General features: G+C 39.0%; 1 protein-coding gene across 50 annotated transcripts in view; it reads left to right on the top strand.

The window, feature by feature from the left end:
- Nucleotides 1-27,575, top strand: part of ZBTB20 (zinc finger and BTB domain containing 20) — a 762,566-nt gene that overhangs the window by 614,051 nt on the left and 120,940 nt on the right. For 2 of the 50 annotated variants that reach the window (XM_053221877.1, XM_027061984.2), the window contains exon 1: nt 8,678-27,230. The exons of the other annotated variants lie outside the window; for them this stretch is intronic. The gene's annotated coding sequence lies outside the window, so the exon portion shown is untranslated. Of the gene's footprint in view, nt 1-8,677; nt 27,231-27,575 lie in introns of those variants that run through there. 50 annotated transcript variants of the gene reach the window in all.

The raw sequence follows: 27,575 nt of genomic DNA, 5'->3' as shown, positions 1-27,575 counted from the left end.
CTCCAGTCTGGGATCACCAAGAGATGAAGGTCTCCTTTAGTGAGGAGACAGAGAGGATAGCCCCCCAAATGCATGTGAACTTTAAAACAGAAAGGGATGCAACTAGAAACCAGAAAAACAACAGAGCACTATGCACATCAACAGTAGCAGCAACCCTAAAATGAATTAGGCTTTAGTTAAGATGAAATAAAAAACATGCACTGTAGATACTCATCCATTTTGAGGACTGTGCAGAGTTTAGTTCTTCTCAACTCTTAGCAAAATTCTTTTTGTAAAAATAACTTGATCTAAGAAAGATTTCCCCACACCACAGTCAGATTATTTCATGGGAACAGTACACCCATTGGCAGACCACACTGACTTGTGGACCAGCCTGAGGATCCAGGGAAAATAGACTGAGTGACCCAGAGGGACAGAGTCAGGGCCAGCTGTGGACAAGAGTCTTCACCATATTCCAAAAGCTACCCCAGATCAGCCATTTATTTTCTTTCCTAACAATAGAGGCATTGGAAAACTTAAAGATCAAAGTTCCTTTTAAGGCCTGAGCTATTGATGTATTTAAATAGAGATTATTTCTAGGTCAGCTACAACTACCTTTGTCTGTGGTTCAGGCCCTCAAAGCAGTCCCATACAGGAACACATGCACACACATACACCCATGCACACTCAATCTATTGATGCAAGCTTTTCGTGTACCTGTTAGATGCATTACAAATTTGCTTTTAATGGGGCCTCTCTGCATTCCAACAGAAATATTTCTGGATCTCTCCTGGCTCCCACAACATTTGCTGGGTGCACATTTAATAGGTTTTAGCTTTACTGCCTGAAGATGGAATCAGGGACATCTACCTGCACATGACAGTGCTTTGGCTCTTGCAGTTGCAGAACTTAATGTATGTATCAGTAATGAAAATCTTAATTAAGAAAGCTGCATCATTGTCCACGAACACTCATTTTTCTCCCCCTGCAAAGCCCTTTGTGTATTGCAGTATATACCTGGTCCAGACAGACAGAGCCCTCGAAGAGCTTGTCTGGCAGATCTTCTCTTGATTATTAACAGCTAGCAAATGACAAAGTCTCACTCTCCTTTTGTCTTGAAGCTGAGGCTTAGAACAGCAGAGCACACAATGTACTGTAGGGTTTGTTTGTGTTTTTTTAAACTCGCTTTTATTACGTTGGTGGGTTTAAAAATCCGACAGTGTTGATCAAAACTAATTTAGGTAACTTAGAGTTGCCAAAACACTAGCAGATGCATATTTACACATATACTCTCAGAGAAATGTAATTTTCCATATAGAAACAATGCAAAAACATAAGAAAGGACAATTTTAAGCTGTCTGCCTGTGTTTCTGATGCCTTTGGCCTCCAGTGCTTGAAGCCTGCCATATCCCTACTTATGTGACCTTTGCAGTTACTTCTTTCCCTGTGCCAATGAGCATGAGCCAATTTGTCATTTGTGCAGACAGTAAGAAGCTTTGGAAAATGGAATAACTTTAGGGAAACAACAAAGCATACCCATAAAAAATTGAAAGACTTATTAAGAAGGCCGTTTGAAAAGGTGGCCTGTAATTGTATTTATGAAACAATGGCCAATTATAATATTTTAATAATGCCCAAATCATAATTCCCAAAACATTAAGTTAATTTACTTAAAATTCTCCTAAAAGCCTCAAAGCATTTCACTCTTCAAAAGTAGCAACTCCTACTATTAGTTCCATGACCTTGAACCGTGACCTGCATCATAAGGATAGAGACTAATGTCTCATTCGCTTGTGTATTGTTCGGTCTTCGGCATTTTCTAAGTCTCTGGTCTATAGCATTAACCATTTTCTGGAAAGGCCATGTAAATAATTGAATTGGGCTCTAGCCATATACTTAGATATCACTTCTACTGGAATAGAAGGACATGGCTACCTAAAGAAGGTCTGGTAATAAATATCTAGGACCTGTCTTATTACCATATGTATACTGTGCTCATTAAGAGGGGAGCAGACAGACTGTCTAATGGCACTACTGTGATCTATTTATTTACTCTACTTCTTGGAACTTAACATGCTTTAGCTCATTTATTCAAAAATCACTATAAAGTTAGGTAGTGGTCAGTTCTCTGCATTTCTATAGCACAAAAAAATTATATAAATATTCTATGTGTCATATATGAGGAAGACCTTATGGGAAAATTGTCTTTTAATATTCTGACATTAAAATCTCATGGTTGCAGTCAGTATTTTTAATTAAGGTTAAATATGAAAAGTAAATAAAACTAGACTTATGATTTTATACTGGAGCCACAATAAGAGGTTAGAAGAGATGCTACCAGGGCTCTTGGTTGCTAGATAAGAAACACTGTGAACAGGTTGTTTTACTCTGGAAGATTTTCCTTTTCAAGAACCATCTGGCCAACCCTGCCATAAATCCTAAAGCAACTGTTAAAGTAATTGGGCTAAAATACGTTGCAGGTATGTAGTGTAAAGCATGTAGTGGGGTATCAATAAATGTTTGGAAAATGAATAAATTATTAAGTTATGAATGAATAAGGGGAGAAAAGAATTTGTTGGCATTTCAAAGATTAAACCAGAAGATCGGGTTTCTTAAGATTTCTTAATTTTGGAAAATCCTTGATTAGAAGTTTGATGTGTGCTGAATTTCTAGACCTTGATATTTAGCTCTCCAAACAATAAAATAATCAATGTAATTATGAAGAATCTTTTAAGATTTAAAATTTGGGTAGATAAGTTACTTTCTGCCTCTGACACACACACACACACACACACACACACACACACACACACACACGTACACACATACTCCCTTATCCCAATGAGATAGATCTAGATGGATGGATGGTAGAATGGATGAATGGATGGGTGGATGGATAGATAGATAGATGATGATAGATAGATAGATAGATAGATAGATATCCATGTATGTGTGTAAACAACCACTGGATCACAGTTTAAAACATACAATAAAAATGTTTGAAGAAATTGGGTAGATCAAGATAGTATCTTTCCTTTTTAGCAATCTATAATTTGCTTAAAATTGAAGAGTGACTAAGCCCATTAAAAATGGCATGTAGCAGGCCTTCTGATGATTTACCCTCATCTCTGCCTTGCTGCTATACCTCAATGTGTTTCTTCATCATTTTTGTGCTTGAAATACCATATGTTGTATCAACTTTGGCCCAGTCAAGAAGCTGAGGAATCAAGTAGGTTTGGGGCCAACAAGCCTCATACAAGGAGTAAAAGATCTTTCAGAAGCATACTAACTGTAAAGATGCTCTTCGGTTCAAACCTGGACACTCTTTGCTCTCGCACAGAAATATATTCACTAGCAGTATTATAGGTCATCCTGTCAGCAAACATGTGTATCAGTGGTCCTCCAGAACACCGTATTTATGTTAGCACCTAATGAGATGTTCATAATGCAACGTACAGTTTATTATCTTTAAATGCCTAGGACTTCTTTATTTCAAAAGCAAGTACCTTTAAACATAGTAATGGCATTTCTCTATATGCAAACCTCTGTACATAAAAAGGTTTACATTTTAAAACAAACATGTTTTTGAGTTTTTTCCAAATTCAAAAAAAGCATCTGAAAAATTTAACAGCTGAAAAACACTTTCTCCTTGCTGGGAAAACTTAAACCTTGCTAGGCTTTATGCAACTTAAAAGAAAAAATCACTTCTGTGCTGAGAACTAGCATGAGAAATCTCAGCATGAAAGGTTGTTGGAATTTTTTTTCTCATAGAGCTAAAACCAATCCTTGGTTTTAGAGTGATGCCACAATATGCATATGCTTTGTCAGGATCAAATATGATCTAATTTCAAGGGCATCCTCAGTGAAAATTAGGTGGGGGTAGGGGGCATGATAAAGGCTACTTAAGCAGCAATCCAGTGTCTGAAAGCAGAGGTCGAGAATACCATTTACCATCAAGGTCTAGAAAGGCTGCTATAACCCTGAGCCGGTTGTTACTGTTTGAAAAGCCTACAGGTATTTGTTTTATTATTGTCTCACTCAATCCTTACTTAGCCAAGAGGATCTCACAAGGAAGTGCTGCTCTGAGATGCTGTCCTGGAACTTGTTTTCTGTTTGTTTCAGGACTGCAATAAATGGTCTGTTACCTGCCATCATGACCGGCATGCATTTGCTGAGCAGTTTTTCAAATCAAAACAAATTATATGGCTGTGTTTCTAGAAATCTGAACCATTTTCAAGGTAGTGTAGAATTGGAAACACACACAGACCTGTCCATGCAATTGTATGTTTATACTGGACACATATGTTCAGGCACATTCAGGAAAATAGGGGAAAAGAGAATAGACAGGACGATGCAAATATAGAAAGTACAGCTTGTTCACACATTGGCAGCCCATGTTCCTAACAATGTACACACGTAGAAGTGACTTTTTAAAGAAGGCCCACACTCAAGTGTAGTCCTCTTAATACTCTCCTGGGAATAAAGAACACTACGATGTAATTTTAAAAAATCATATTGGTTACCTTTAGATTTTGATAGTTTGAGTAGTGACTTACGGGGCCAGGGATGGGCAAAGAGACAACAGCACACCTCTATTATTTACAGAGCGATTTTTGAGAGAAATAAGTCCTTCTTTGAAGACAGGCTTCAATATTTCAAGACCTCCTCAGAAAGATTTTTCAGCACCTTCTGTGCTCCAAATTGAGGCAGTTTGTATCATGTTTCAGTATAACTGAGTAACAGGCTGGCAAATTCCCTGCTTTTCTTATTCACCCAAATCCAAAATAGAACTCACAAAAACTCCCTCCTTCAAACCCCCGCCCCACAAAAACACCCCACTGGGCCCCTCCCCCAGGGAGGAACAGACCAGTCAAAAACAACCAGGAAATAGAGCCAGCCCTGAAAGACAAATCCCCAGCTGTAACTGTAGCACTTTGCTCAGTGCTGTGAGCTTGCTGGAGCTGGCACATTTTTTGTGATACAGATGCATAAATGTGCTGTCTGAGGCAGAGGGGTAGCAGCAACCTCCCCTTTGGTAGTTCCTGTCTAAAGAGTATGACAGCATGGGGGGTAGCCTCCCCCCACCCAGAATAAAAAAGAGTTAATTTGCCATGGAACTTTTTTTTTGTTTTAATCACGACCTGTGACTGAATTTTCATAATCTTTGTAGGAAGCCACCTTTTGCAGACTTTCACAGCATTTTCAAAATTCAGACTTTCACTGTCTTTGTCTTACACATACCCAAAGATGCGCACACATTTACAGATCACACATTTAAAGCGAAACATGTAAATATGGACCGCTTTATAAGTTTTCTAAAGAGCATGTATAGGTGTGTGTTTGGTAATGGATTATTTTACAGTGAACATAAGATAAACCAGTGGGAAATCATAGTTCAAAACCGAGATGTATATTAATCTTTCTGGACCATGAGATTCACATTCTTTGAAGGGCACCTTATTTTATGGAGTACCCCTTTTTCTTCTCTAAAAATTATCTTCTAGAATAAGATTTTTAAAATAAATAAGACGGATTAAAGTGAAGGGAAGGAAAAATATACTCCAACCACAGATTCAGTTAAACTTCCAAAATTGGGCCAAACATTTGTCCCAAATTCAAATCTCGTCTCTAAAGGATAAAGTTTAGAAACGCTGAATCTGTGCAAAAGAGCCCGAAGTCCAAAGGCCATTTCCAATAGCTGAGGGACAAATTCCAGGGGCTCAGAGTTGTATTTGACAACAGGCTCTGCCTGTTCCTGTGTCCTTTGGGACAAGTTAATTAACCTTTAAACCTCAATTCCCTTAGCTATAAAATAAGAATAGTAATAGTAATTACTTCACAGACCTCTTGCAAAGAATAAATGAGATAATACTTGTGAAGCATTTACCCCAGTATCAGCCATCATAGAAAAATGCTCTATAATGGTAATTATTAATCAAAATTATTTTAACCTTGGCAGTATCTTTGGAATTAAGTGCCTAACCTAGAGATGGAGGTGATTGCATGCTTTAGTGTGTTATTTCTGCCGTGTTTCTCAGTTTATACGTGATGATTTTTTAGAGTCACAACACATACAGTTATGCAGCCGGCATTTTGTCTTTTCAAGCTGATGTTAATCACCCACTTACAGTGTGCCAGGCACTGTGAAAAGCGTTTGATGCACATCGTCTCATATAATGCTTAAAACAGTCTTTTAAGTTACCATTATTATACCCATTTTGCAGATGAGGGAACTGAAGCAGAGAAGGCATTAGCAGCTTGCGACAGTTTCATAACTACATAATAGTAGAATCAGACTTTTAACCACCCAGCTAGTACTAAACTCCAAGAAAATCATTACAAATAAACAGAAATCATTGTAAACAAGATACTTATCATAGATAAATGTATTTTTTACCTTTTTTATTTTGGACATTTCAAACATTTACAAAAGTATGAAGAACATCATAGTGAACCCCTGTGAGTTCCACACTCAGATTCAACAATTTATCAGCTCACAGCAAATCTTGTTAGATGTATCTATATTATAAAACTGGAAATAAACTATATATTCAACTCCAGGGGACTAAGTGTATTATGACATATCCACTAGTTGGAATGTTTGAACCGTTAAAATATTTATAAAGAGTTTACAACAATAGCCTATACTTTTTATGCTATATATTAGTTAAAAGGTAGTATACCTAATTTACATACTTGTATAATCTCAGCTTTAAAAAAAATTGATCTTGCAAATCTAAGATTTTTAAATTATTTTGTCTTACTGCTTTCCAGTATTTACAAAATTGTCTATCATGAGCATATTTCATTTTTAATGATACAAAAATTACTTCCCCAATATTCAGGAAAATATATAAATTTACTCCTGTGTGAAGAGAGAGCTTACTTATCTGACTTCACTATGGAAAACAGTTTATGTAACAGAGTATTCCATATAACAGATAAACAAGTTTATTTCCTCTTAATTATCAAAGGACTTTTTATTTTATTAACATTAAGTTTTGATGTATGGTGCCTTAAATTTATGTGCATATCCAGTTTTCTGATAATATGCTTACCACAATTCAAACATTTTTCAATGACTCAGGGTCATCATTTTAAACAATAATTGTGTTGCGTGTCTAATGGGGATGTGGAAGTATAAAAATAATTCTGTATATTTGAATATTGTTTTGTGGTTTCCAACCAGTTCCATTTGGCATTAACCATTCGGTCCTTAGTCTATAAGATTATTTGCTTCTGTGCTTATTTACCCCCAGACTGCATAATATTTTTAGTCCTCATGTCTTCTGTTTATAGTTTTTATTTATCTTCTTTAGCTATCAAGTTACTTCTTGTTGTGCAAGCCTCTAAGATCCTCATTCCTTCTCAAATGCACTACTTCTAATCTGGTTTGGGCTAGGAAAACAAACAACCAACATTGTTTAGGTTGCATATAAAGTCTACGCATTAACTCGTTCACGTGGCAAATATTTGTGAGCAGTGCACTGTGTGAACAGCAATGGAAAGGATACACAGACAAACAAGACACCCTGCCCTCAGAAAAGTTTAATCTAGCGGCAGAGCCGAGACCCGTGCCTACTTTGCTATAACACAGATAAACTAGTATACTGGAGTTCAGAGAAGGGCTAACGGGGGGATTTTCCAGAAGAGCTGATACTGGATTTGGGCCTTGAAAGGCAAGGAGGACTTGAGCACACAAAGATAGAGAAAAGAAAAGAGCATTTCTGAAACCATGAACAATGCTTGGAAGAATCAGAGGGGAAAGATTCTGCAGAGAAGTTAGTTGAGTTTAACTAGAGCATGCCCTGTGTAGAGGCGAGGAGTGGGAAATAAAGCGGTGGAAGCAGATGGAGACCAGAAAGTGAGAGGGCTTGATTAGCAGGCCAAGGAATATGGACTCTATTCCGTAGACAACGGGGAGCTATTGAAAGTTTTTAGTAGGAGAGTAACATAATCAGAGCTGTGCCTCGAAAAGATTAACCTGGCAACAGTGAATAAAGCGGACCCGAATAGGGAGTGAGACCAGAGGGCACAGGTCAGGTAGGAGACAATCACAGCAATGCAGGAGAAGGCAGTGAGGGCCCTAACTAGGGCAGGGGCAGAGGGAGCGAACAGAGCTGCTGAGCTGATTTATGAGACATGGCAGAAAGAGAATTAACCTATCATCTTTGGGGAGCAAGGGGGAAGAAAGCACCAAAGACATCGCTATGTTTTTGAGCCAGAGTGGGACCATAAATGGAAGCAGAGGGCTACAGAGCAGGTGCACATTTGGGAGGAGGAGGCACGAGCTTAATTTTGAACACACTGAGACAAGGTACTGACTGGATATCCATGAGATACCCAGGGGCTTTTGGAGACATGAGACTACAGCGCAGCCAAAAGGTCAGGCCTGGAGATAGAGATGTGGAGTTATCTCTGTCTCAAAGACAATGAGGACAGGGGCGCCTGGGTGGCGCAGTCGGTTAAGCGTCCGACTTCAGCCAGGTCACGATCTCGCGGTCCGGGAGTTCGAGCCCCGCGTCAGGCTCTGGGCTGATGGCTCAGAGCCTGGAGCCCGTTTCCGATTCTGTGTCTCCCTCTCTCTCTGCCCCTCCCCCATTCATGCTCTGTCTCTCTCTGTCCCAAAAAAAATAAATAAACGTTGAAAAAAAAAAATAAGTAAACATTAAAAAAAATTAAAAAAAAAAAAAAAGACGATGAGGACAAAGAGGCAAGAAGCGAAGCCCATCAGAGAAACTTACGTGTGATTTACCTGATGCCAGATTGGGCTGAGTGCAAGTTGTTTTCACTTCCTTCCTCTTCTTAATCAGACTTGGAATGCCACACTAGTGGCTTGGTGATGAAGGAATTATTGCATTATACATACAAACATACAAAATATATTCTAAAGTAAGGAAGTAATTTGGAATATAGCTAATGGGGTCAATTTCACATCATCCACAATCTTTATCTTCATACATAGTATATATTCCTGTGTGACCTTAGGGAAGTCACTGTTCCTCTTTGGGTCTCAAATGTCTTGTCAGTTAAATGAAAAGGTTGATCACGATCCTCAGAGGGCGCCTGGGTGGCTCAGTCGGTTGAGCGTCCGACTTCGGCTCAGGCCATGATCTCACAGTCCGTGAGTTCGAGCCCCACGTCGGGCTCTGTGTTGACAGCTCAGAGCCTGGAGCCTGTTTCAGATTCTGTGTCTCCCTGTCTCTGACCCTCCCCTGTTCATGTTCTGTCTCTCCTTGTCTCAAAAATAAATAAAACGTTAAAAAAAAATTAAAAAAAAAAAAAGATCCTCAGTCCCCATAACTGGCTGCAAGCAGCCAAAACTGACATTATATCAGATTCACTTGGGGAAGCACGGGGTGGGGGCCAAGGCTCAGGAATCTGTATTTTTTAAACCTCCCAAGGTGATACTCATAGACAGCATGGGTTGGTAACCACTGGGCTAGGCTTCCCAGCTCCTATATTCTGAAGTGTTATCAATATTTAGACAAAATGTGCTTTTTGAGCCACAAGTCACCAATAAGAATCCAAAATAACAAATTTGCTGTCAAATTCAGTGCATCTATAACAAAGCACTCCCCCCCCCCTTTAAGTTAGGAGTAAAATACAAAGTGTATTTGAAAAGCACTGAATTTGGAAGACTCCTGTGGTGTTATAAAATAGGAAAGATATGTGTATGGGGAAGATGGAAGGGGAAGAAAACCAAGAAGGGTATGACCATGCACACATACATCATGCTCTCCTCCAGCCACACCCGAGGAGCATCCACATTCCCAGAATTCAAGTCCGCCTGTGCTCTAGAGATGATTTTATTGTTCTGGCTGTGCTTGTCGAGGCGTGTGGTCCTTGTGCTGCCTCTGATTGTACCTGTCAGATTGTATATATGAGCATTTCTGAAGTACCTGTGTAGACGGTCTTAGTCGTCCAGGCTGCTATAACAGACTGGGTAGCTTATAATAATCAGAAATGTATCTCTCAGTTATGAAGGCTGAGAGTCTGAGATCAGGGTGCCAGCAAGGCCGGTGATGGTTCCCTTCTGTTTGTTTGTATCCTCATGTGGTGGAAGGGACAAGGAAGTTCTGTGGGGCATCTTTTATAAGAACACGAATCCCACTCAGGAGAGCTCTGCCCTCGTGACCTGAGCACCTCCCAAAGGCCTCTCTTCCCAACACCACTACATTGGGTATTACAATTACATCATGTGAATTTGGGGGAATTCAAACATGCCCACCACACCATAGACCCAGCACAGGTCTGGAATGACATTAAAGACCTTAATGAGATTCTACTGGGGGCACATGAGCTTTCTCATTAATGGGCTCATTCTTAACATCTCTTTGTTCGTTTTTCATCACACACCTCAGAATTAAACTTGTACATGGCTCCTTTATTGCTTAGCATTCATGGAAGATACATTCTGAAGTCCCCACAAAAGCCTAGAGTGTTCTGTACTGGGCCACACAGGTGGAAAGCAGGACAGGGCTGAGGTATCCATTCTTTCTCCACTATCTATATTCTTTCTCCCTTCCTCCCACTGAGGAAATAGTCTGCTGAAACTGACAGGTTGGGCTGGATTAACCTAGACTGCAGAAACAGGTTGGCATTTGGGAAATATGAGGGCTTCCAACTTTACAACTAATTGTGACATCCCATTTGCTTGACAATTCTATATGGAGGAAATGCCACAAGTAGGGCATTCTGCTCAGTCTTTACATCAGAAATTAGCAACCGATTGTGATTTTGATTTCTCACTGGCTACTACCAAAATTCTAAACATCAGCGCAGAGTAGAATTAACGATAATGACGATGCTAGTACTTGACATTTCTGTAGATCTTCACAGTATTTGCATAGAATTAGATGTGGCGCCCTCCTACTCTCCTAGGAAAGTCCTTCTCCTCATTTGTATCACCGCCCACAACCCTTCTTCCATGCTTCAGCTCCGTTACGTTACCTTTCCCCAAACTGTGGCTCCGTGACTTTAATTACACTTAGGTGGTCTGGCAACCTCATTAAAGCAATTTACTCAAGGGTGTGAATGAGGTTTAACCCTCTTAGAGAAATGTGTATTTTTAAAAAGAAACTTGTTAGACAGCTGGGTTTCTTCCCCCCTCCAGGAAGTGACATGTGAAAAGAGATGTTTCTAAGTAGGTCTCTCAGACACATCGTCTTTGCCCTCTGTCCCCCAGCATACAAAGCTTTATTTATGTTGGTAAAAGAGAACAACATAGGCAATCAGCCAAGCATCCCAGTGTATCTTATCTACCACCCCCCACCTAAGGTTCCTGTCTCTCTCAGCTCTGCATGTCCCTATACTTTTAATGTCACATGACACCCCTATAGCAGACACCTGCTGACCTCCACCATGTTGGACCTACCTCCTTCAGTCTTACTCTGTCCCCACTCCAAATCCTGAGTTGTGCCCCATCTCCTATTTATAATCTTATGACTGCTCTTTACCTTTTTACATTTTGTTCCCCTGCTCTTGGAGATCGTTTAGTAAATAAGTGAAGCTTAAGCACTGGGGGGCAGATGCTAATCACTAGGGACATGAACATAAGCAAGTTATTTATCATCTCTAACCCTCTGTTTTCTCATGTGTAAAATGGGCGTCTGTGAAGATTAAATATGATACATAGAATCAGCAACGTTTTGTTAAGTGTCCAATATATATAGTTACTACTATTAATATTATTTATCATCTCCACTCCCCTCAACAACTTTGAATTGGATTCCTTCTACCGGTTCTACCTTGGAGGGTCCAATTCTTCAGTGTTCTGTGCTGGTCGGTACTAGGTTCCTGGACCTTTTATTACAGTTTACACACAAAGTAGATAATGAGAGCCTTATTTTCTGAACAAAGACAGGACATCATTTTATAAATATAAGCATATTTGTGGGTATAGTAAAAGGCAAGATTTGAAACCAGGTCTGTCCAGGAAATCAGAGACTTAGGAGACTTACCATATCTTTCTTAGAATATGAATTTTATACTCTAGATGAAGACGAATTTCAGAATCACAAGGTAGTGCTAAGCATAATTGAGAATGTGACTTCTCTGATAACCCATTGTATCAAGAAAGCAAGGTCGATTACACAAGGAAAAGTGTCTACGTTCCAGGGAGGTATTCCTCCCCACCCACAAAAGAGAAAGCAGAGGTTTTGAAGTCAGATCTGGAGTTGCCTCCAAACTCCACCACTTAAAATCCATGGACGAAAGACTCCAAAATCCGTATCATTAATCTGTTACTGAAAAAGAAACTGAGGCTCCAATAAATCAAGTAATTTGACCAAGATTAATGATATCCATCTTGTAAACATATTATAAAGATTAGAAATTATGCTTAAAAGCTTGGCATGTTGTTTGGTCTAAATAAATACATTTCCTGGAAATTTAGAGCCAGGTTTCTCTTCAAGATGAAAAGGGACTGAAATTATGCCCACATTCCTTATAACCAGTCTCTCTATTTAAAAAACAAACAAAAACCTATGTAGGATTTAACAATAGAAAAACATCTTGCACATTTACATTTTTAATCTCAATTTGCCCACTAAATATATTCAGATAGGCTGAATATCAGCTAAGTACCTTTCAACATTGATTTCCAAAAAAGGAAGTTTTCAAAGGATTCCCAATGTACTTTAGCAGTATAGAAGTATCTTTTGCACATAAGGGAAACATAGGGTGATCTGAGTCTGTGTCATAAAAAAGCCATAAAAAACGGTCACTTAACATTTTATGGAGAAATACAGAGGCACTTAGTGAAACCTCACAAAAAAGAAACTTCGTATTTTGATAGATTTAATGCCTAACTTCTAAGTAGAAATATTACTCTTATCTAAATAAATCTTGAACGTTTTAGATAAGTTGAGAAATTGTATGCTGAGTGGTTTTGTTTCTTATTTCTAATGAATCAGTAATTTTGACCTGCATTCTATAGGCCTCTTTGATTTATAGTGAATAAAGTCATACTGATTTTTCAAAAATTAATACACAATCTCAAGTCACTGAGTTTCCAAATTATGGAATGGCAAATGAATAACATGCTGTCCGTGCAGTTAGTGATTTGAGGCAATTTGAACATCATGATAAAGGGGGGGGGGGGATTACAAGCAGTGTTATAATTAAAGGTCTGTTGATTCTTCAGTTTAAATGCCATTGTTGAAAGATTTTTCACTCAGATGTCAAAGTCTGTGGCCAGCCAAAACTTGGCATGCTAGAACTCAGCCCAGGGAAACATTGTGTTCTACAGATTTAAAAACCAAAATCTGTTAAGAACAGAAATGTTGGGCTTGGGCTGAGTTCTCATGAATCAGAACCAGAGCATAGCCAAATACCACCTCCTCTTAACGCAAGGAAGTAGTGCAGGTGGATGTTAATGGGAAATGTTTGTTCAGATGTAAAATGAAGGGAAATCAGCATTAGATGTCAAAATACAGAGCACTGGGCTAAAGTTTTATGGAATTAAAGCATGTTTCTTTGAGAAGTTTGAGACCCTTTAGAAGCTTGTAGTTAATGGAGAGCAGTATTTACCCATCTCCCAAGGTTTGCATATTGAGGTTCAGTTTCTCCACATCACATCCCTTGTTACTGGAAAAACTTGAAGCAAAACTTTATTTGCTTAACTCCCTACATAGAAATGTATTTCCAAACACCATGTTTCCCTTTCTTTCATTTGAAGATTACAAACCAGTGACCTGTGAGCTGTGTCTAACTAACCCATAGATTGGGGGGTGGGGGAGGAGGGGAAACTGGTGTCCAAAGAGTATCTTAAAATAATTTGAGAGTTTGAGCCAACCTTTAAAGATCAAGAAATCTCACCAAAAAAAAATCCAACTTCTTCCGGTTTCTCCTGCTAATTTGGAGATCTGGCAGTATTAGACCTGCATTCTTACATGGCACCAATATCTGGACCTGAACAGTGGCCTCTCCCTGCAGACAAGCCATGTCCTTTCCAGTTTGACAAAATTCCTATCACCCCATGTTTTATGCCACACCCACCTCCCTCATTTATTCTATCATCCTGGCTCCTAGAAGCATTTGACTTTTCTTCCTTTGCTTATGGTAGATGTATAAAGCAAGTTCCTTTCTTTCTTTGCATATAGTTTTAAATTTTAAAGCTTCCAAAAATTTCTTTCCAGTAAATAATAGCACCGCGAATGCTTTGCACAATAGCACTCAACAGAGCGTTATTGAAAATGACAAAAATTGGAATGTGACAAAAATTGGAATGTAACCAAAATGTTCAAAACTTGGGAATTTCTTAAATATATGTTGACATATCTGTGGAATGGAATACTATGCAGGGTTTAAAAATATATGTCTTAAAAGAATGCAGTTTACAAAATAACGTATGCAGCAAGATTCTTATTTTGTAAAAGGGAAAAATTTGCATATAAGAAAAAGGTTAAACTGATGTCTCAGGGCAGTATTAGAAAAATATATACATATGTAAAAAATATGTACAAATAAACAAATAAATAGGCCCTAAGGATAGCTTTATAGATTCACTTCCCCAAAGCTTCCTTATTCCATTTAGACCCAACAGTTGGAACATATACTGAGCTATTTTTCAATTATCTTTGTAAAGCTGATTTTTTTTTGCCTTTATACTTTAGAGCATACAATCAAGAATAAGATTTCCATCGTTGTTTTAAATACTTGAAAAATATTCCTGCTTGACCACATACTAGACTGTCATCATGGCAAAGCAGGAGAATCAATTCTTGTTATGCCCTGGAATGGGTTTGTTCATCTACAGCACCTTTTGCTAACACCAAAAGTTATTCAAAACTTAAAAAAAAAACATCTTGGAACAGAAAAACTACACATATATATGCAGTTAATAACATGAACATAAAAACTCTTAGAGGGCTGGAATTGAAACTCATCATCACAAAGGCATCAATTTTGTCCCATTTGGCCATAGGAAGCAATTTTGTCCCACTTGGCTTCCATAGGAAGCAAAGCTCACAGGTGAAAAATCCATCTCAGCATTTGTGGAAATTCTTCTAATGCCACCACTTAGCACAGTGACTGGCAAATAGGAAAGACTCCAACAGTATTTGTTAAATAAAATATGAATAAATTTACACTCCCACCAAGGAACAATTGACCCACACATCAAAAACTCAGTCATCTTTTAAGTAAAACTTAAGCAATAAAATTTGAACTTTACTCATAAAACTTCCAGATAGAGTTTGAGCTAATAATACCATTTTTTTTCCCAGAAGAAGGAAATGTGTGTTTATGTGTGTGGTTGAGTACAGGTATGAGTTGGGGGAAAAAGTGTAAATGAGTAAGAGGTGGTCCTTTCCAGGATGGGTACAGAGCTGAAGACTCCAGCTCTCTCCTGGCAGTGTTAGTTTTTACTGTTTCTGATTTGACGGTTTGAGCCATTTCCACTTCTCTAGAGCATTCTTTAGCTTTGGGCTCCATTGCATCCTTCAATAATTCTCCCTTCATGTGCCCGCAAAATGTATGTTTGCCTTTCTTTTTTCCCTCACTACATCTTTGAAGCCTGTGGGCAAGTTCATGGAACCCGTAGAGCTGCAACACCCCTGAAGATTGGAATATCTAGTTCTGACCTGTCAATTCTAGTACCATGAAGATGGGTTTCCAGCTGCCACTGGACATCTCCACTGGATGTGCCACCCACAGCACCTCAAACTCCTATTGCTATCCTTTGGGTAGTCTAGAAGTAATCAAATCAATCCCAAGTACACCTTGTGCTTTCCTTTCCCCATGCTCTTATTCTGTATCCCTTGCCTAAAACTTCTCTTTCCAGGTTCTGTTAGAACTTTACCCATATTCCAAAGTCTATCGCAAACACTGCTTTCTTCAGGTAACTTTTTTTCAGTGTCCATCATCAAATAATATTCCTGAAGCCACTAAACCTACAGAATTCTGTTAGCAACCTTTTATGGTATTTGCTTTATTTTGTGTTGTATTTTAATTATATGGTGTTTATCTTCTTCCAGATTCTAAATACTAGGTTTATGTCTTCTTATTTATCTTTGTAGCTATTTTCTAGAGCTTAGATCCTAGCAAAGTCCTTTGTTCATAGCAGGTCCTCATTAAATATTAAATTGGTTTTATATGATAAATTGGGCTTATGTATTAATGGCTATTATGTTTTGAAGGACCCAGGAAGTCCATCCACCCGAAGTGTCTCCCCTATTTTCCAGGCCATAATGTCTTCCTTAGGGAACTTTCTCTTCTACAAATGGGGATTTTCCACTAAATTGTGTCTTTTTCTTCCCTAGCAACAAACTATTGACTAGTTGATAGTTGAGTTCCCCCATCTTCTAAGATTCACTCATTATCATCTAAGAGGTAACAAAGTCGTAGAAGAATAGACTAGAAGTCAGGTATGTTCTCAAGGAGGTAACAACTAGGAAAAGGTTCATGAAAGAGGTAGCGTAATGGAAAGTACCTTGGGCTGTGCCACTTATTAGTTGTGTGCCTTACTTTTCTCATCTGTAAAAATGGACAATCATAATGATTTCTATCTTACAGAGATGTGATGAGACCTAATAGTACCATATACCACATACTAAATAACGAAATTCTTGGAATAATACCTGGTACGCTCTAAGTGCTAATCAGTGTTGGCTGTTAAGTATTCATATATATGGTGTATACATAGTATATATAATCATATGCATATTAAGTATATTCACTTATACATACTGAATAATACATATGCATATCTATTTAACAACTATTGTGATTGTCATTGCTCTTTTACCCCATTTACCCAATGGCAGATCCCAGAGAAACTCCTGGATAGCCAGAGACCTTAAGTGTCTAGGGATAGAACGTTTAAAAGAAAAGAGAACTGGCTTTGTCAGACAGATGAGGCTTTAACACACAGCTCTGCCACCTCTTCACTGTGCACGTTGAGGGGGTTACTTAACCTCTCTGAGCCTCAGGTTTTTCATCTACAAAATCTGAATGCCTATCTTTTACATTGACTTTGAGGATTAAACAAGCTCTTGTTCTCCCTAATCATTTTGAGATTGAATCTCATTCTTTTGTTGATTCTTATCCTTTTTCTGAACACATTTGTTTTCTTGACAAATCAAATCCCAGACTTTTTGTTTGGGACAAGCTTAGAAGAAATAGGTAGCACATTGCTTCAGGAAAATGGTGGCAGCTAATAATTTCAAATTATTAATAATTTAATGCAGTAGTGGAATGTTAAAATATGTACCAATTAATATGCACCAAGCCTAATAGAGAACAAATACTTACCAAATTGTGGCTAAATCCGTAATCTAGAACAAATTTAGCAGTCCGACCAGGTTTTGGTTTTTTTTTTTTTAATGAAATATGTTGTACCTATGGAAATAATTAACTGTACTAATCCACAGCTTTTACAGTTGGTTATTTTTTTAAGTACAAGAATTTAGATTTTCACTGAAAACAGAAAGTCCTTTCCCCACAGTCCTGCTTGAAAGGAGTATGTGGGGTTTGGGGGAGGGGGGAGAGAAACAAAGGAGAAAAAAGGTGTCATGAAAGTATCTACAAACTCCTGGATATTTGGATCTGAAAGAAAAAGAACCTTGTAATGTACCTTCTCACATTTAGTCCTGTTCTTGTAGTGCTGTGATGTGGCACTTAATGCTCTAGGGGACCTAGAGCAAGTGTTACAAATGCAACCAAAAGTCTCATGAAAATGAGCCTCTTAACAGTGTGTGAGCTGGTCTGCAATGGCCTCAGGAAATCCCCCCAGCTATTCACGTCCTTTTTATCCACTACATTCTCTGACTCAAAGGGAAACCTCACTTCACCTCCTTGACCAGAATTGAGCAGACATTGATTTGGTTACCCAGTGCTTTATTTATTCATTTATTAGTCTTCATCATTTGTATTCCACTAGAACAAAAGAATATATCTTTTCTTTGCATTAATTTTAAGTTTAAGAATGTGCAAATGTGTGTTTGTGGGAGAGTGCATATTTTTGTTGGTATAATTTTATGGGTAGCTTGCTTTAATTTAAAATATTTTCCATCAGGGCTGTAATACTTAGAGCCTCACCATCACCCTCATCACCATACACGTAAAGTGAGCTGTTTAAAAGAGAATCATGTTTTTCTATTCACTTATATAATTAGTCAGGTCAGGTGTCACATGGGAAAAATAAGTGGCCCAATGCAGAATTAAAAAAAAAAAAATTAAGAATCACAACTTTTACCTCAGTGATAATGATGTGCTTATCTATGGGCATTTTATGTGTTTTAATTGCCCCCCAAGAAAAGCCAATAAGAAGTGAATCCAATTAAACAGCAGATATGTTGAAGCAAAGGCTATGTATAAACCACTATACTGGAGGCAATGGGAAATTCAGAGAAGTAGAAGTCAGGTTTTATTCTCCAGGAGCCTATAGTCTAGTCAAGAATACATGACAGAAAAAGTGGAATTGCACATAACAACTAAAGATTTAAATAACAGCTCAAGATATTCCAGTGTGTTTTTTGCACAATTACCTTAATAATTTTATTAAAATATACCACACAGTTAATTTCTGTTCCACTTGAAGGACTCACTGATTGGGTACCATATATTCGTATAGCCACCTAAATAGCAACAGTCCATGAGATCTTCATCTGAATTCAATTCACAGATATGTTTCAACAAAGTTTGGACAATTCAGGCAGTAATAACTTGCATTATGGCAGAATACATGTTCCTGTCCTTTTAAATGTTGAATGCCTGTTAGCTTTACTACAAATTTTCCTTCAGGAATACTTGTTGAACTAATAGATATTTCTAAGTAGATGTTTGATGTCAAGCAGCCAAGGAATGGCTTTTGGAGATATTTTCACTACTCAATACCAGCTTCGCAAGCCATGCTTTCTGCAATTTCATAATACTGAATTTGGTCTTACGTAGTGGATATGTTCAAAGTAGCGTTGACCAGAACGCAACCAAAATAAATTCTGTTTAATGTATAAACAATCATAATCAACCCCGAGATCATATAGGGACTAAAAGGAAATAACATCTCTTGTTACCACTTTAGTCATAACCTAACAAGAAGGTTCATGTAAGTTCAGGGGAAAACCATGAAGGTATATACAACTTAAGTGTCTCAAAGTATGCAAACTACCATGCCCAACATTTCTGCACATACCTTACTCTTCTACTGAACTGTAAATTATAATAACATCAATAATGCCAAGCAAAAGGGATCCTTAGTTTACAAAGCATTCTAGATACATCATCCCTTTTGATCCTCAGTGTGTGATCTCAACAACTTGTGAGATTGGCAAGGCACACATTATCCACATTTTACAAATGGAAGAATCTATGAAGTCTACAAGGACAGATGACTTTCTTAAGGACACAGAGCTCTTAAAAGGCACACCTGCTTCTAACGCTCACAGTGTGGCTGGCTCAGAGGAGACAGCAACCCAGACGGAATCTTTGCCACACCACAACTATCCTTCAAGGTACACAGGAGTTGCCAGAGTGTGACCTGTAGACTTAAATCTTCGGAGGATGGAAGAGCCCTCAGGCCAAGAGGCGTACCTGCTATGACTTCATGCAAGAAGGAAAAGGGATGCTTAGCTGTCTTTTTTATAACATGTGCACCACCACCACCCCCCCCCCCCCCTTATATAGAGTCCTTGGCAAATTCTGAGAATTCTCATACTTACTGATTGGATAAAGTCCTGATGGTTTTCCATGAAATCACGGTTGTGTCTGATCTGGTTGTATCAGAGTTTTTTCCAGCCCCCTAAGAGCTTGGGATTCAATATCTAAAAAAGTTTCAATCCTGACCTGGATAGTCCTTCCCACCTGTCAAGATTTATGTCTTTTCTGTTGAAAAATTTGTGAATAAAATCAGTTGTCTTTGAGCTGGCTTCCTGGAGCTTCTTGCTTATTTAAAAATATGGTATGGAAATTATGGAGATCATGGGCCACTTTACTAAAACTGCGTATCACTGGGAGTTGATAAAGAAGTATGGTTCTGAATCCCAGAAGCTGCAAGCTTTCATTTGCAATATAGAATTCAGAGCTGTCACTAAATTTTGCTACCTGATGAATAGAAAGGCGGAGTTTCAAATCAAGAAATTCAGCACTTAGTTCCAGAAACTAAAAACATCGGTGGGCCCTCCATTCAATAATGCATCCTTTACAAGTCTACAGACTTCCAGCCTTCATTTTGGCTTGCAGAGTTAGACCTGGCACCTGAAGCTTGAATTTTTGCTATTATTACTTCAGAGCCCCAGCTGATGCAAAAAAGCAAGGCGATATCCCCAACACCTTGGTCTCAGGACACTCACAATCCAAATTAATGTTTCTTCCATAATGATAATCCTGCATTATAGCATGTTTTCATATTCATGATCTTATTAAGTCCTACATTAGCCGTATGCATGGACAGGGGGACTATTATTATTATTATTGTTATCAACATCATCATTCCCATTTTGTAGATGAGGAGATAAACTAAGAACATGATCTGTGGTCACATAGCTGATGACAAAACCACAGTTATACCCAGGTGAGCAGGTGACCTCACTCATAGCCCATATTTTTCACCAGACTTGCCAAGGCTCACAGATTTGCCCTCTGACAGTGCTTCTCAGCCAGGTTTTAGAATTACCTAAAGGGATCTTCAAAACATAGGCACTGATATATCCACCTCTGAGTATCTGATTCACTAGGTCTGGAGTACAGCCCAAGAATTTATTTTTCTAACAATTTTCTAGGCAATTCTAATGCTGCCAAGGAGCACTGTTTTAGGAGTGCTGTTCTACAGATTGCAGTAATTGAATGGCAATGATACATTAAGGCAAGATAGTCTTATAAGGAAGAAGTTTGTTTTGCATGATGCCACCTCATGCCTCATTCTTTTCTCCATTTGTGACCTCCACTGGGAAAGAGCAGAGCAGGTGGGGGGAGGGGAGCTGGTAAGAGGGCACCTTGCTGTTTAAAATGAGTTTAAATCTTCTGGCACTCAAGAATTGGACAGCAAAACCCTTTTACTGTGAAAGCAAAACCCTACTACTGTAGATTAACTTGGAGGTATCTGATTGCCAACCCAGCAATGAAGAAATGCTTTAAGACTGGACATGGCAAACGTGATTAGATGGCTCTATAGACAACTGATCCATTAACCAACAATCTTTAGATAGATTTCTCCATGTCAACCTAGGATGCTCTTAATGGCAAGAAAGAGAGACCCATTCTTGATCTATCCTAGTCAACGTTTTTCTGAAGACTGGGGAGAAGATTCTTTTATCACAGGCTCAGTTTGAGTCAACAAGGTAATACATCTGCTAAAATAAATAAGTAAAAATAAAAAATAAAAGGAAGAAGCTTGCCTTTTCTAGCTTCTGGAGGCCATCTGTACTCAGCCCAGGACCACAAATAACTCCAACCTCTTGTCTCCATCATCATCTCCTACTACTAGCAGTTACTACTAGCTCTGATCCTTCTACTACCTCTGATCCTCCTGCCCCTCTTTTATATGAACCTCATGCTTACATATAGGGACTACCTACCTTATATAGGATAATCTCCCCATCTAAGTACCCTTAATTTAACCACATCGGCAAGACCCCTTTGACATAGAAGATAATGTTCATAGTTTCCAGGAGTTAGGACATGGATATCTTTTGTGGGGTCTTTATTCAGCCTTCCACAGCCTCTTTGTGATATGTTTCTCGGACTACGTTAAGAACAAGGTACTTCTTTCTTGGCGGCAGTACGTAAGAGGTTCAATGATAAAGAAGAGGGAATGGGACCAGAAAACAGAAGAACTAGGTTCCAGCACTGGTTTTGCTTCTACCAAGTTATGTAATCTTAAGCTCATCTGACAAAATGTCTCTGTAAAATGTTTCAGCTCTTCTCTGTGAACTGACGGAATCAAATAATCCCCTAAACACTTCCTATATCTAAGATCCTGTGCCTCCTTAAATCTATCTAGATGATATTTAAATCTAAAAGCAAAAGCTTGCTTACCACCTCTAATATTCAGAGTAAATCTTGTTCACCTTTCTTTTGAATTCAAAATGCACTTAAATTTTGAATTTAGTTGTGCTATCCAAGGACTTCTTACTGTAAAAATCATGGTGAGGCTAGGAAAATCACCAGTATAAGTACTTTTTGCTACCTAATTCTTAAATATCCTATCCAATAATACTACTTTAGTCTAAACGTCAAATCACTAGTATTGTACATATTGGATACTAGGAACACAGAAAGAATAGACTGTAATTGCATATGAAGAACTAAGAGAGAATAGTTGTTGCGTCAGCTCATCTGAGATACCATCTACTACCAAGAGCAGGTACAATACATTAAATATGCCAAGGAGAGTGTAAAGACCTTGTCCCAAAGATCTCGGTCTCAAGGCGTGAATGACAAACTAGAGGATAGTCACTGAGTGACTGCTGTCATTATGATAAGGGTCAAAGAGATGGAAAAGGGCTGAGATTTTATTCTTTTTGCTTTTTTTTTCTCAGTTTGTTTTTTCAGTTCTCAGATAAGACCTGGAACTTGACCACTGATTCACAAAAGGAAATCGGGCTAGTTTGATACAGATCTCTCCACAGCATGGGAGTCATCCCACAAACACTGATTTTAAATGATGATTTACGGAGGGCCACAAAGAATAATTTGGAGGAAGTTTATAGGAAAGAAAGCTTTGAGAGCTGAACCAGAAAAGGTGCTTGAAAGTAAATCAAATTATGGCATACATTGAATTATGGCATTTATTATTATGTGCAGAGTATGCATGGAATTTTGAACTAAAAGCCGAGGAAGCAAAGGTCTAGAAACTCTCATGCATAGTAAATAAATTAACCCTTTATTCTGTTGCTTTCTGCGCTCCCTATATTTGGTGGACTTGTTCATACAAATGTACACTGAAAAGGACTAATAAACCATGCTCTACCTTGAATACATTCAACTATTTGTGCACAATATTCAAATACATGCCTCCAGGAGATTTTCTTTGGTATGATGTCGACACAGTCTGTATTTCAAAGGCCAAGAATTCTTTGGGAAAAGAAGAAGGGTCGTGTGTGTTTATGACTGTCAAACTTTCCTAAGTTTATTAAGTTGGGATCCTTTGTCCTTTTCTTCCATAATTTTGAAGATTATTCTAGTAATATGTTTGGTGAAGAAAAAACCTGCCAAATAAGTCAGGTTTTATTAATTGTATTAATGACTGTTCTAAAACCTGTGAGTTCAGTATACTATACCATTCAGAACCGTGTCATTTCTACTTTAAGAGATCAGTTTTCATTGCTAATTTTTGTGCTGGAAACTATACAGTATAAGGAAATCAGTTTATCATGAGCATCATGATAAATCAGCTCTTGAAATATCTGCCCATGAGGAAAAAAACTATATGATTGGAATCCTGTCACCAAGGAAATGGTTTAAAAATCTGTTTATTTCAAATATTAGCTTCAGCTAGTTATCTTTTGCCCATTCATTCATTTATTACATGGCTCCTATACAGTAATCAGTTAGAAGAAAAGAACACCCCATACTATTATGCAAACCTTAAATATAACTATATGTTTTTGTGTGTTCCTATGCTTTTTTAAAGAGCACATTTGTGACAGGAAATGAAGAATGGCATAGTCGGGGAAAAATTAAAGAGACACGATGTAATTATCCGAACTGGAATTAAGCCAATTAATAACCCGTGTGCTAACACTACCCTCAAAGTGCTGAAAATGTCGTCAGATATTTAAATGCCCTGGGTGGTCGTAGCCAGCAATCTTCGCCTCATCCATTTGCAACAGCACACAGGGACAGGGCTCACCCTGGCTTCTGAGGAAGGGCCGCCACCTGAAGTGAGCTACTGAAGAGATATAGGTGCAGATTGCATAATCCGAGCACAAGTGATTGTGCACAGATTTTCACTTATTTTTAATGAAATCAAAACACTGGTGTCTTATTCAACACATATTTACTGAATAATACCTACCGTGTGGCAGCCCAGCATCATGGTTGAGGATACAGTCTTCAAAGTCACCCTGCCTGGATTTCATCTCTAGCTCCACACTTACTAGATGTGTGCTCTTGAACACGTTATCTCACCCCTCTATTCCTCAGGGTTTTTTCCTATGAAATGAGGATTTGTAGTGCTTAATTCATAGAGTTGCTGTGACACTAAGGTATGACACAAATATCAAGTACTTAGCAGAGGGCTGAGCACAAATCAAGTACTCAGTAATATGTTGGTTATTATTATTATTATGAGCTGGGAAATATACCAAAGTCTGGGTAGAAAGAGATCAAACAATTCTCAGATGATGTTTGGAGTTTAAATTCTAGAACTTTGGGATTCTAAGTTTTGTAATCTCTACTGCCAGTGCTTTCCAGTAGAAATCTGTATATTAGGTCCTTGCTTTACTATGAGTATCCCTGTCTTGAACCTACATGCTTTGAATATAACACACTCAGCACATCCATAGCACACAGTTTATTTATACCCTCACTGTATGCCTACCTCAATAATAATTACCACGTAATACCATCCATGGACTGTATATATGTTAGCTCATGTCATGCTTAGAACAACCATGTGGGATTAATATTATCACCTTTTACAGGTAGGGAAACTGAGGCTCTGAGAGTGGCCATGACTTACACAGTGTTATAAAGGTCTCTTTGACTCCAAAGCTCATTCCCTTCTTCACCCAATTCACCCCACATGGATTTACTAAGCACATCACTTCTCTGCTGTAGGTTCTTGCCTATCAGGTGCTTTGAGACCTGCAGGAGGACCAGTGTCGAAATCGGTGGTCCCACCTCTCCCTAAATTGACTGACTGTGGACCAGGTGTTTTAGACACGTCACAGCAGCCATTGTTAAGGAGTTGATGTACAAATAAACTAAATGACTCTGGCTATGACTTCTCTCGGCTTACTCGTCCTCCAGTGGGCTCCCAGGTGCCTGACATTTCTGTCAATTTTCTTCTTCCACCCTAAGTAGCAACAGCGTCACTGAAGCATGACTGAGAAGGAGTTTTCCCTTTTATGTACACCATGATTCTTGTTTTAGGACAAGAGACTTCATCTCTCCAGTGACACCTGATGGTACTGCTCTTTTCATAAGCACCTCTTCCCCCTTAAAGAAAAAACAAAGCACCTTCAATTATCTGTTGTCAAAAAGGAGATCCTTACTGAATAGGATCATATGTGTCAAAAAAAAAAAAAAGATACCATCCAATGTATGGGCAGGTAATACTGTTTTCCCTTTCTCTTTTAGAAGCTCATTTCAATTGAAATATATAGGAAGAGTTGCCCACAGCTAATGTTCCAGGTAGCACATCTCACCAGTGATTTAGAACGGCATTGTAGGCTAATAGCCTCAATCTCTTTCACCCACAGTGTGCCTACATTTTAAAAATGACTTGTAGGAGAAAACAACATCTTCTTACATGGTGACATACAGCAGATGATATACGTAGAGAGAATTGCAAACTCTGGGAGAGATCTCTGTGGATCGATCCACTGGCCTTCGTTAGCTTGGAATGTGACACCAACTATACCTTGTCGAGACAGGCCCTCTACCACGCTGTATTTTTCTACTTTTTTTTTCCTGACACTGAATTAAGACTTAAATCCCTATCCTTAGAATTCAAAATGGACAAGAAAATGGTTCAACTTAGCTATTAAGACGTTTTAAAAACTGGAGGTTTGTGCAGTAACTGCAGGGATGGAGCAATCTTGTTATTCTGGAGACAAGGGTGATAGCCATACCTGTTGGGCCAGAGTCTGTAACGAAAACTGGAGGTTAGCTGGTATGACAGGCAGAGCACCAGCCTGGTGGGCTGCTGAGGCCCTGGGTTCCAATGTCAACTTGCGATTGCCTTTGTAATTTATTGGCCTGAGTCTCCGGGCCTCAGTTTCCTCGTCTGCTAAATTAGGGCGTTGGGGAGATTGATCTCCGTGGCTTTTTCCGGCTCTGGTATTCTCTGGGTCTGCAAATCGCCTTCAGTGTCTGCCATAGTCTGCCTTGCCAGCTCTGTTTGTCACAAAGATTAATCCATTTTAACTGTACCTTAGAGTGCTCCCGGGAGAGAGGATGGATGGATTGTTTTGCACCTATTATTGCATCAGAACTTTTGCCTTTTTAGACGAGATCGTGCCGTGCCTAAAATCTGTCTGCCTGTCTGCCCACTGACTTTGTCTGTGCTGATCTCTTGCCACGGTGCCTCTTCTCCCAGCATCCATCTCCCTCCAAGATCTAGACTAGGCATCTGACTGTACCTGTCTTGTTCTCTGCAGCATCTGTCTGCTACGCTCCTAGACCATCGTTAATAAACTTTCACACATTACACGCAGACCCTAATATATGGGCACCTGCACACAAATATCTACTGTTCATAAAACTAGGGGAGAAAACTCCCTTTTTTAAAAGACCTCTATCTAGTGCCATTTGTATTTGCACTTTTTGTTTAGTTGTAAGTTTTAATAGTTCCCCCTTTGAGGATTTGTCAGTACGAGCAGTATTGCTTATCAGAACACACCAACAGTCTTTTTGTAATATTCGCTTTTCCCCTTTGGTTCAGCCGAGCCTGCTGACAGATCATTCAAATTCAATTGTTTTATGTCTAAGCCGAACAGCTAATTAAAGTAGGGATGATTAACCTGACTGGCAGTGTCGCTCTCCCTCGCGCTCTCTCTCCCTCTCCCTTTCTCTCTCTCCCTCCCTCCTGCTCCAATCAGTCTTTTTCTCACACTCTCTCTCTCCTTCCGTGTGTGTCTCTCTCTCCCTCTCTCTCTCCCTCTCTCTCTCTCTCCCCCCCCTCCCTCTCTCCCCCCTCTCTCTTCCTCTCTCGGTCTCTCTCTCCCTCCTTCGGTTGGTCTCTCTCTCTCTCTGTCTCTTGCTCTACTGTTTTTTTTTTCCTCTCTCTCTCTCCTAAACGTGGTCTGCTTGCTGATGGCAGAATGGCACTCGGAGATTTGTGCATTGTGTCTGGTTTCCTACGGGCAGGCTGACCCAGTGCCTCCAGGGACTTATCAATAGACCACTCAGAAGAGACACAGACAGGAGAGAGGAGGAGGGGTGGGGGGAGAGAGAGAGAATCAATATCAAGAATAGAAGGAGCTCCGAAGCCATTTTTTTTTTAAAGAAGTATCGGGACTTGGGAGAGGGTGACAAAGAAGGTTTTTCAAAGAGGCAGTGGAGGAGGTTCTAATAAATTTGGAAGGAAACAGTTCCCTGTCTTGGGAAAAGGAGAACTCCTGACTGATTAGCATTCACACCAGGTATGAGATGTTCGCTACCCCTTATCACTGTGTCGCAACCGAGATGGAAAAGCCTTTTTTTTTTTTTTTTAGGAGACTGAGGGAGCATGTATTTCGCTGTGTTTGTTGTTGGGGGGTAAGAGGGGGTGGCGTGAGATCTGTGGGCATTTGTGTATGGGAGCAGAAAGAATGGAAGCAGTACAACGGGGGGTGGGAAAGAGTATGGAGTATGTTACTGTCTTCCCTGTCTTTGTGCACCCCTGGGGGGTTACCCAAGTTCATTTCTAGCAGGTGGATTTGGACGGGAGTTACTTAACGCTTGACCGCCAGTTTTGAAAAAAAAGAAAAAGAAAAAAAACGTTGCTT

The sequence above is a fragment of the Acinonyx jubatus genome, chromosome C2, assembly GCF_027475565.1.
Source record: "Acinonyx jubatus isolate Ajub_Pintada_27869175 chromosome C2, VMU_Ajub_asm_v1.0, whole genome shotgun sequence".
Taxonomy (NCBI): Eukaryota; Metazoa; Chordata; class Mammalia; order Carnivora; family Felidae; genus Acinonyx; species Acinonyx jubatus.
Note: the sequence above shows the minus strand (reverse complement) of the source record. Positions and strands in the feature narration are given on the sequence as shown.